Source organism: Rousettus aegyptiacus, unplaced genomic scaffold (genome assembly GCF_014176215.1).
Source record: "Rousettus aegyptiacus isolate mRouAeg1 unplaced genomic scaffold, mRouAeg1.p scaffold_m13_p_6, whole genome shotgun sequence".
Taxonomy (NCBI): Eukaryota; Metazoa; Chordata; class Mammalia; order Chiroptera; family Pteropodidae; genus Rousettus; species Rousettus aegyptiacus.
The window spans coordinates 67,837,683-67,845,719 of NW_023416309.1; the positions used below are offsets into that span (position 1 = coordinate 67,837,683).

At 39.9% G+C, this 8,037-nt stretch overlaps 1 pseudogene; it reads right to left on the bottom strand.

Annotated features, from left to right (window-relative positions):
- Positions 1-855: 855 nt before the first annotated feature.
- LOC107519023 lies at positions 856-1,752 on the bottom strand (annotated as a pseudogene).
- Positions 1,753-8,037: the final 6,285 nt, after the last annotated feature.

Here is an 8,037-nt window from a genome sequence, read left to right on the forward strand (position 1 = left end):
TATATATTCCATGATCATCACCTTATTCCCCCGCACCAAAACCATAGGAATTGCAGTGATTTTTTTCTCATTTTTAAAAATTAGTCTGTTTTAAGGGGGAACACGTAATCTTACTCCCCAGCTTGATTCCACTTGTTTCCAAGTACTGATTTTTGTTCTCTAATTATTTCAGTGACTTGAGAGTTGGGGTGGTGCATGGATCTTTATGTTTCTCTGCTCTTAGCAGTTAAGATGGATTTTATCAGCATGTTAGGTTTCTGTTCAAAACGACTATGTCAGATACATGGAGAGGGCAGAGGTAAGCATGATGCAGTTATATTTTGCTGACTGGAGGTGGCTTCTGCTGAGCCAGATTTTAGAATTTCCCTTGTCTGAACAGCCTGGCAGTCCAAGGACTAGGCTGCTACAGTACTGTGTTTGTTTCTGTCTCCTTCCATGGTGACCGTATTTCCCTCAATCCAGCCCTGGTATGACAAAGGGGCTGAATACTTTCTTAGAAGTGTTCCCAGGCCAACACTTTCTTATTTTCACTCTGCCTCAGAGGTAGTAAGTGAGGGAATGGTTCTGAGCATCAGCTGACCACTTCAGAGGGGTTTTCCTTCATATAAGGCAAACTGTGAATTCGTAAACCCTTTTGCAATCTTGTCTCCACTGCCCTATTTATTGACAAATTTTTTTAAAGATTCATACCTATAGATGACCCTTTTATCTGGTTCTGAGCTGATTCAGCTCTCCACTGGTCATTTTGATGGGTATTTGGAAAAGCTCATGGCAGATAGGCCGGTGCCTCTCTTGAAGGGGTTGTTTCTAATCTAATCATTTATTCTTAATCAAACCAAGACTTATCTCTAGAGACCACCTTTTAAAAAAAATGATAGTCACTATCTCTCCTTGACTCCATCTATTTCACATTTTTTTTCAAATTGTAATGTATTATCTTTAATTAAGATTATTTTAATTATGTCACTTAAAGAACATTTCACCCAGTATTCTGTTTGGCCACCAGTCTCTTGTCTCTCTCTTCAGCAATGGTGAGGCAAATACCCTTCCCATGGGGAAGAGAAATCCATGGTTTGTTACCTTTTCCAGTAACGAAAATGTTGGAGAGCCAAGGGTCAAAGTTGTTGCCATTGGTATCTTTCACATGAACTACATCGGAATAGCCAGGATGTCTCCCTCTGTTGGTGATCACACCAAGTCTTCTCCCAGGTTAGCGCCTCCAGTCACCATGCACAGGTTACCAGTGTCAAACTTGATGAAAACAGTAATTTTGCCAGTCTCCAACTCAATCTGAATGGTTTCACTAACCTTGATGAGGGAATCAGGGTAGTGGATCGTACAAGTATTATGAGTCACCAGATGAGAGATTCCTTTTGGACTCACAAAGATCTTTCTCATTTTGCACAACTTATACTCCTCAGGTATAATATAATGAATAGCAAGGTGACCCTTGGTGTCATAGATCAAATAGACATTCTCTCTAGTCTTGTCAATGTTTATGACATCCACAAAACTAGCAGGGTAGGTTACATCAGTTCGGACCTTGCCATCAGTCTTAATAAATTGCCATATGCAGATCTTTACTTCATCTCCTATTAGGGCATACCTTAGGAAAATGATAAGAGGGAGACGTTTTCTCAGTTTGTGGGGACTGGTAGATGGATAAAGAGCAAACACACCAGTCAGTTTATTCAGCACCCAATGATTTGTAGCTGCTACATACTTCAGATGCTTCTTGGGACCATAAGTCATGGCTGTGCTGGGTATGAACAGAATTCACATTTATTTCTTAAAATGAAAATAAATAGAATCTTATTTACACCATATTTCAAAGATGTGATTTCCTTTTGGATCTCTGACTTGATGTTTGCTTTCTGTCTGAGAGACTTGGCCGGCTCTTCCTCCCTTTTCAATTGCTCTGATTGACAGCAGCTGAGCTAAATGTCTGGCTAAAGCTTCTACCTCCATCTCATCCCTAAGGTTCTCTATTGATGCTTTAGAATTTGGGTGTCCCAGAGAAAAAATCTTCCAGAATCCATTACAACCTACACATTACAGGGAAAACTGAATGAACAGATAGTCAATCATCTGAGTATTTACTGACTGCCTACCATACCCTAAACATGCTTTTAGGTACCACTTCTCAGACATGGACTCACTGGGTGTATAAGTGAGGGTTCTTTGAGACACAGAAGCAACAGGATGTATACATACAGAGAGAGATTTATCTTAAGGAATTGGCTTATTCAATTGTGGAGACTGGCAAATTTGAAATTTGAAGGTCAGGCTAAAGACTCAGAGAAGAGCTGATATTGTAGTCTTGAGACTCAACACACCTGGAGGCAGAATTCCCTCTCCCCGAGTTTGGTGGCAAGGAGTAAGGGTAAGAGTGGAGCAACTTCACTCTTTTCTCTTGACCATAACTGATTAGATGAGGCCCACCAATATTATGTAGAGTAATATGCTTTCCTCAGAGCCTACTGATTTAAATATTAATGATATATAAAAAAATACCTTCACAGCATCATTTAGATTGGTATTTTACCAAACAACTGGATACCATAGCATATCCCAGTTGACATATAAAATTAACCATCACACTGGGGAAGCTTTAAACAACACAAATGCCTGGGCCTTTCCCCCAGCGATTCTGGTTTAATAGGCTTGGAGTGTGGCCTGAGTATATGGGATTTTCAAAGCTTCCCATATGATTCTAAAGAGGTTGAAGAACACTTTTCCAGTCACTGGGGATATAGCAGCAGACAAAAGAAAAAAATGTTTGTTTGTAGGGAGTTTCCATTTAGTGGTGGGAAATAGAGGATACACAAGTAAACAAAGAGACATTTATCCAGATGCTGTGTGGAGTGGAGCAGATGAGGAGACCTATGAGGACAAGTGCTTTTCTAGGTCAGGTGGCAAGGGAAGACCTCTCTGAAGATCAGACCCACAAACAAATGGAGAGAACTGAGATGTGATCCAAGTACCATGCGGAGAGGAGGTACTTGTGTCTCACAGAAAGTATTAAGGAATTCATGTATTTTCGCAACATGGAGTTCAAGCAGGGAGGAGAACTTCCCGCCCAATGAGATTTTACAGTCTCCTCTACTGACACATTCAGAGCACATTTCCTAGGAAACGCCCAGCTGCAGGTGAATACCAGGCTATCAGAGAGGCAGGAAGAGGGAAGGGGAAGCTAGGAAGGGTAGAGAGAGGCTGAAAGCTGGAGTAGCAACCTGCGGCCAGAATAGAGCTTATGTGTGGGAGGGGCAAAGCCTCCTGCAGAAACCGGTCTGTAAAAACCTAAGACTTTAAAAGACTATGGATCATGCAAGTAGCCAAAGCAAAGTGGAAAACTTGGTGCTTTATCCTATACTTTTAGAGGTTTGAAAGAGCAAGAGGGTCAATCTGTAATCAGGACTCCAGATCTGCTGAAACTTTAGGGCCTGCTGAAACTTTAGGGCCACAAAACAAGAAACAGGTATTTCTGTTCAGCTGATGGAAAAAAGGATGGAGGAAAAAAAAATAGAACTAGATTTTAGTTTCTCAGACACACTAGCAAAGGGTTGTCACTCATTGGGTATTGAGAAGAAATAAGAGATGATTATAAAAACTCTGGAGGTTTTATTTTTATACACACACACACACACATAAAGAGAAAGAAAGAGAGAGAGAGAGACATATACACACACCTTATTTCATATGTATATGTATGTGTTTATATATAGATGGGGGGGAGAGGGAGGGAGAAGGAGAAGAAAAAGAATAGCTAAAATTATTCTCCTTTTTTCTCTCATTCTGGTTGGTGTTCAGCCACAACTCAAACAAAAGATGGAGTCTCCTCATCAATTCAATATCAAGCTGGATATTTTCAATTGCATCACTGAGTCTGTAGTTCATGGTGCCAAAAAATTAATCAATCAAGCTTGTTTTTTCTCTCCCCACTCCCACCCTTACTGAAAGACTTTGAACAGTATGGCAGATATTGTGTTCAATTACCCAACATGCTTTTTCCTCTCCTTCCATTTTGTAATATCTATGTTACTTTAGCAAATAATTCCAGTGCCAGGAATGAGATTAGTATTGATTAATCAAAGCCAGACATGGTAAGACTATCAATTGTTTGAGGAAACTGGACTGAAGCTATTTAGTGTGTGGCATTCTCTTAGCACTATCTATTGGTCTAGAGTACACTCATGACCATCAAATGGAAGGGAAAGATTTTTTTTTTTAAATTTTACTATTAGAGTCAACATTTGTGAGGGGAGCCAGTCTTAGGCAGAAGCCAGCATTTTAAGTGACAAAGGAAAGGGACCATGAGAAATTGTGTTTTTGATGTCAATGTTGACCTGCTGGATTTATCAAGCCTATCGTTAGGCTTCCAGTCATGTAAGCCACAAATTTCTTATTGTTTAAGAAATTTCAGTGTCATTTTCTATTACAACTAAAAGTACTCTAACAACATGAAGCTAACAAAATGGGTTACCTTGGATTACTCAACGAGGAGAAACAATGTCCATTGAACCAAAATGGCCCAGTGTCAGTTGTCTAAATAGTTTGGCAACATACAGACAGAAACTTGGGAATATATTTTGAGTATTTAGGTACCGAATCTACAAAATGTCATTTTGTACACAGATAAACCACTGTGTCTGTTTCTCTGGCCACTGACCAAGTCTAGCTTCTATGATCTGCATGGAGCATTAGAGGAAGCATCCAGCTATTGAACTATAGCCTCAAGACCATCATTAATTGATCATAGTACTTTGGTTGTATATCCATAATTTTCTTATTTTTTCTAACAATAAAAAATAGAGATTAGACATAAAGCAAGCTTTCTAATGAGATGAGCAAGGATACCTCTATGTGGAAAGGGGCCACTCATTTCTTAGTGGTCAACTGTGCCACAACTACCATCTTCCAAGGTTTAAGCTTCTCTCTCATTAGTGTGAGAATGTGAAAACACAGTGTAGGCCCAATGCCCTCATTTAGTCATCTGCATCTCTGCTAAGTCAGCAGCACCACAGAGTTTAAGTGTATTTTATTACAAGAGATTTATAAGTAAATGGCTAAGTCACAAGGCTTAACATACCTCTCTCTTTGACTTTTCATTCCTACTCCACTTAACTCCAGCCAGACTGCCTGAATCCTTGTCCTTCAGCTGAACTAGAAACATAAGCCCCTCCTAGCAGCACTTGAAAGTGCCTTCCTTGTAGGCCACTTATATTTTATAGCTCAGACTCATAGACTTCATTCCTCTAAACTGTAGAAGCAAACCCTTCTCCTCAGCACTCTTCCTTATGTCAGCTTTCACCACAGTTCTTCTTCACCTCTCAAATCCTCTCTTTTTCTCATTCAGTATCTATTCACAGAACTATATACTCGATTCAACTAAGCCAAAAGATCTCGAGTGCCTGCATGCCTGCTATTGTGCTAGATGCTGAAATATTTGAGAGAAACATGTTCCTTCCTTCATGGAGGTTATATGTTAGTTATAAGTACATAGTCACAAACAAGTGATTGAGCATGACTGAAGTATGTAAATAAGCTAAGCATCAAGTCTAATACATGGTAGGAGAAAAAGGGGAAAAAGCTACAGGGAAGAAATAGTATGGGAAGGCCTCTCAGCAGAGAAAATTTCTGAGCTAAATCTTGGGGGAAATGATGAGTTAACAAGCAGAGGAATGAAAACGCATTCCAAGCTGAAGCAACACATGAGAAAAGACATGGAAGCAAGACATAAGAAGGTACACCTAGGGTTACTTGGAGGGACTCAGCATAAGCATTAGGAGTAAGGTGTAGTATGTCTTGCTCAGACAATGCACTTCTCAGACGACAATATATAAACAGAATGAAGACCAAAGTGACAATTGCTGTAAGAGAGGAGACAAATCAATTTGACATGACTTTTCAGACATCTCTTTATTTTTCCCTTAAATTAAAATAATCAAATTATTGATGGGATTGGTTAATAAATATAGAATACTAAATATTGGAAGTACTCTTGCATATATTTGTATTCTTTGGAAACATCTTTTCCATTTAAATGTCTCTAGAGTTATCACAGTTCCTCAAATAGCAACATAAACCTAATTTCTGACCTCCTGAGTCTAGTCCACCCACACAGTGCACAGGGACTGAGTACAGCATGACCCTAAGACTTCCTATAATTTACATAATTCACCCTGCACCCATGGGAACTGGCTCTGTGTAATGAGTGTCCCAATGATGTTGCATTGCCATAATAACCAATGCACTAAACCTCATGAAGGTTTAGTCGGTTCTTATGCCATTCCCTTTCCTAAGAACAGTGACTTCCCTCTGATGTCATAGAGAGTCATCCCATTGCATATCTGATATTTTGCTAATGAGCTAAGACAAAACCAGGGCTTGAAAAAAAGATACAGATATTTTTTTTTTACCACAATGAATTTTTACAGTAATCACATTGACTAAAAACAAGGCAGATGATAAAAAAAGCAAGCCATGTCAACTGTGATGTCACCATAAAACACACCTTAAAATGTGGTTTGCCATTCATAGACCTGCCTGCCAGAAACAGGAGCTCCTGCCATGTGTCAGAGGAGACATTTACACACAAGGAGGAGAACTGAATTCACTTTAACCCTATACCAACTCTTGGAGGTTTTTAACTCACTGAGCAGAGATTAAAATTGGTGAGCAGAAGTTGGGACATCTCAAGGAAATAATATTTCAATAATCATCTTTACACTAAAAGCAATATCAACTAACATGTACTTCTGAGTATTGTCCATCATCAGCCTGAAAGCAAAGGTACATGTGGAACAATACCAGGATATCCAGTTAGTCGAGTAAAGTTACCTATTAAGAAATTATTGAACCCTGTGTAGCTGAATAACTGAAGACACACACACACACACACACACACACACACACACACACACACACACACACACACCTGAACCAATTAGCTTACCAGGCAAAGAAAGCTGCATCTCTCTAGGACAAGTTCAGCAAATTTCCTCAAATGTGTGTGCATCTGGTTCCTGTGAGGGGGTGGGGGACACATTGATATAGGCAAAGTAGGATTCTGAAAGGTCTTCTTTGGTAACAAAAGGAATTTTAAAAATCTTCTGAGACTGATCATTTTTTTATAGAGCGACCACACTGGAGCATCCACTACACAGGACTGGTCCACACAAGGTTCAGAGTGAACTGTGTAAGGCCCAGGCAGTCTTAGAGCCATGCTGCTCTGCTTATACACTGTGCAGGGACTAAGCAGAGATTTCCTTTAGTGCCAGTAGGTAGAAGGGAGATCCTGAAGATTCTTAGGAAAAGGAGTAAATGATCAAGATAGTATTTTAAAAATTAGATCAAACTGATATTTTACTGTTGTCCAATATATGCCTGTAATTTATCACAAAGATATGACAGGTATGATGCTGATGTCAATTTTAGGAATGACTTTGGTTTGTTTTATCCAATTTCCATCCCTTGGTCACATATTTAGCACTAAGTATTTAGGGATCTGGGACCACATTCAAAAATGGATCCTATTCACTACACACGGTGTTCTAGAATATCAATTTGGAAACTAGAAACATCTGGTCTTCTCCGAGCTTATCTTCTAAGGGACTGCCTAGGCTGGGACAAGTACTCACCAGAGCCTGGGAAAAATGGGTACGATGGGGCATCTGAAACAACAGAACTGAAACAGGGTTGAGACTCCAGAGCTCAGAGCTAAAGGAAGAGCTGTGGGGAGGACAAGTTCCTGCGATTGTTGGGAGACATGGCCAAACCTGGCAAGTATGGGGACATTCTAGGTGAGCAGTTGTGGCACAGGGTGTCTGTCACTAGTGCTTGTGCTTTACAAAGCTTCAAAGAGCCAGTGTCAGGTAGAAGGCCTGGGGGAGGCCCAAATCATGATTTATGTACATATTTTTCTTTAGACTAGACCGAACACTTCTTCAAAGAAGGCTTTCTATTCATCCTGCATCTGCAAGCATCTGGTACATTGACATAGAAACTGGGATCCTCGCTGCATATCAGTTACCTTTT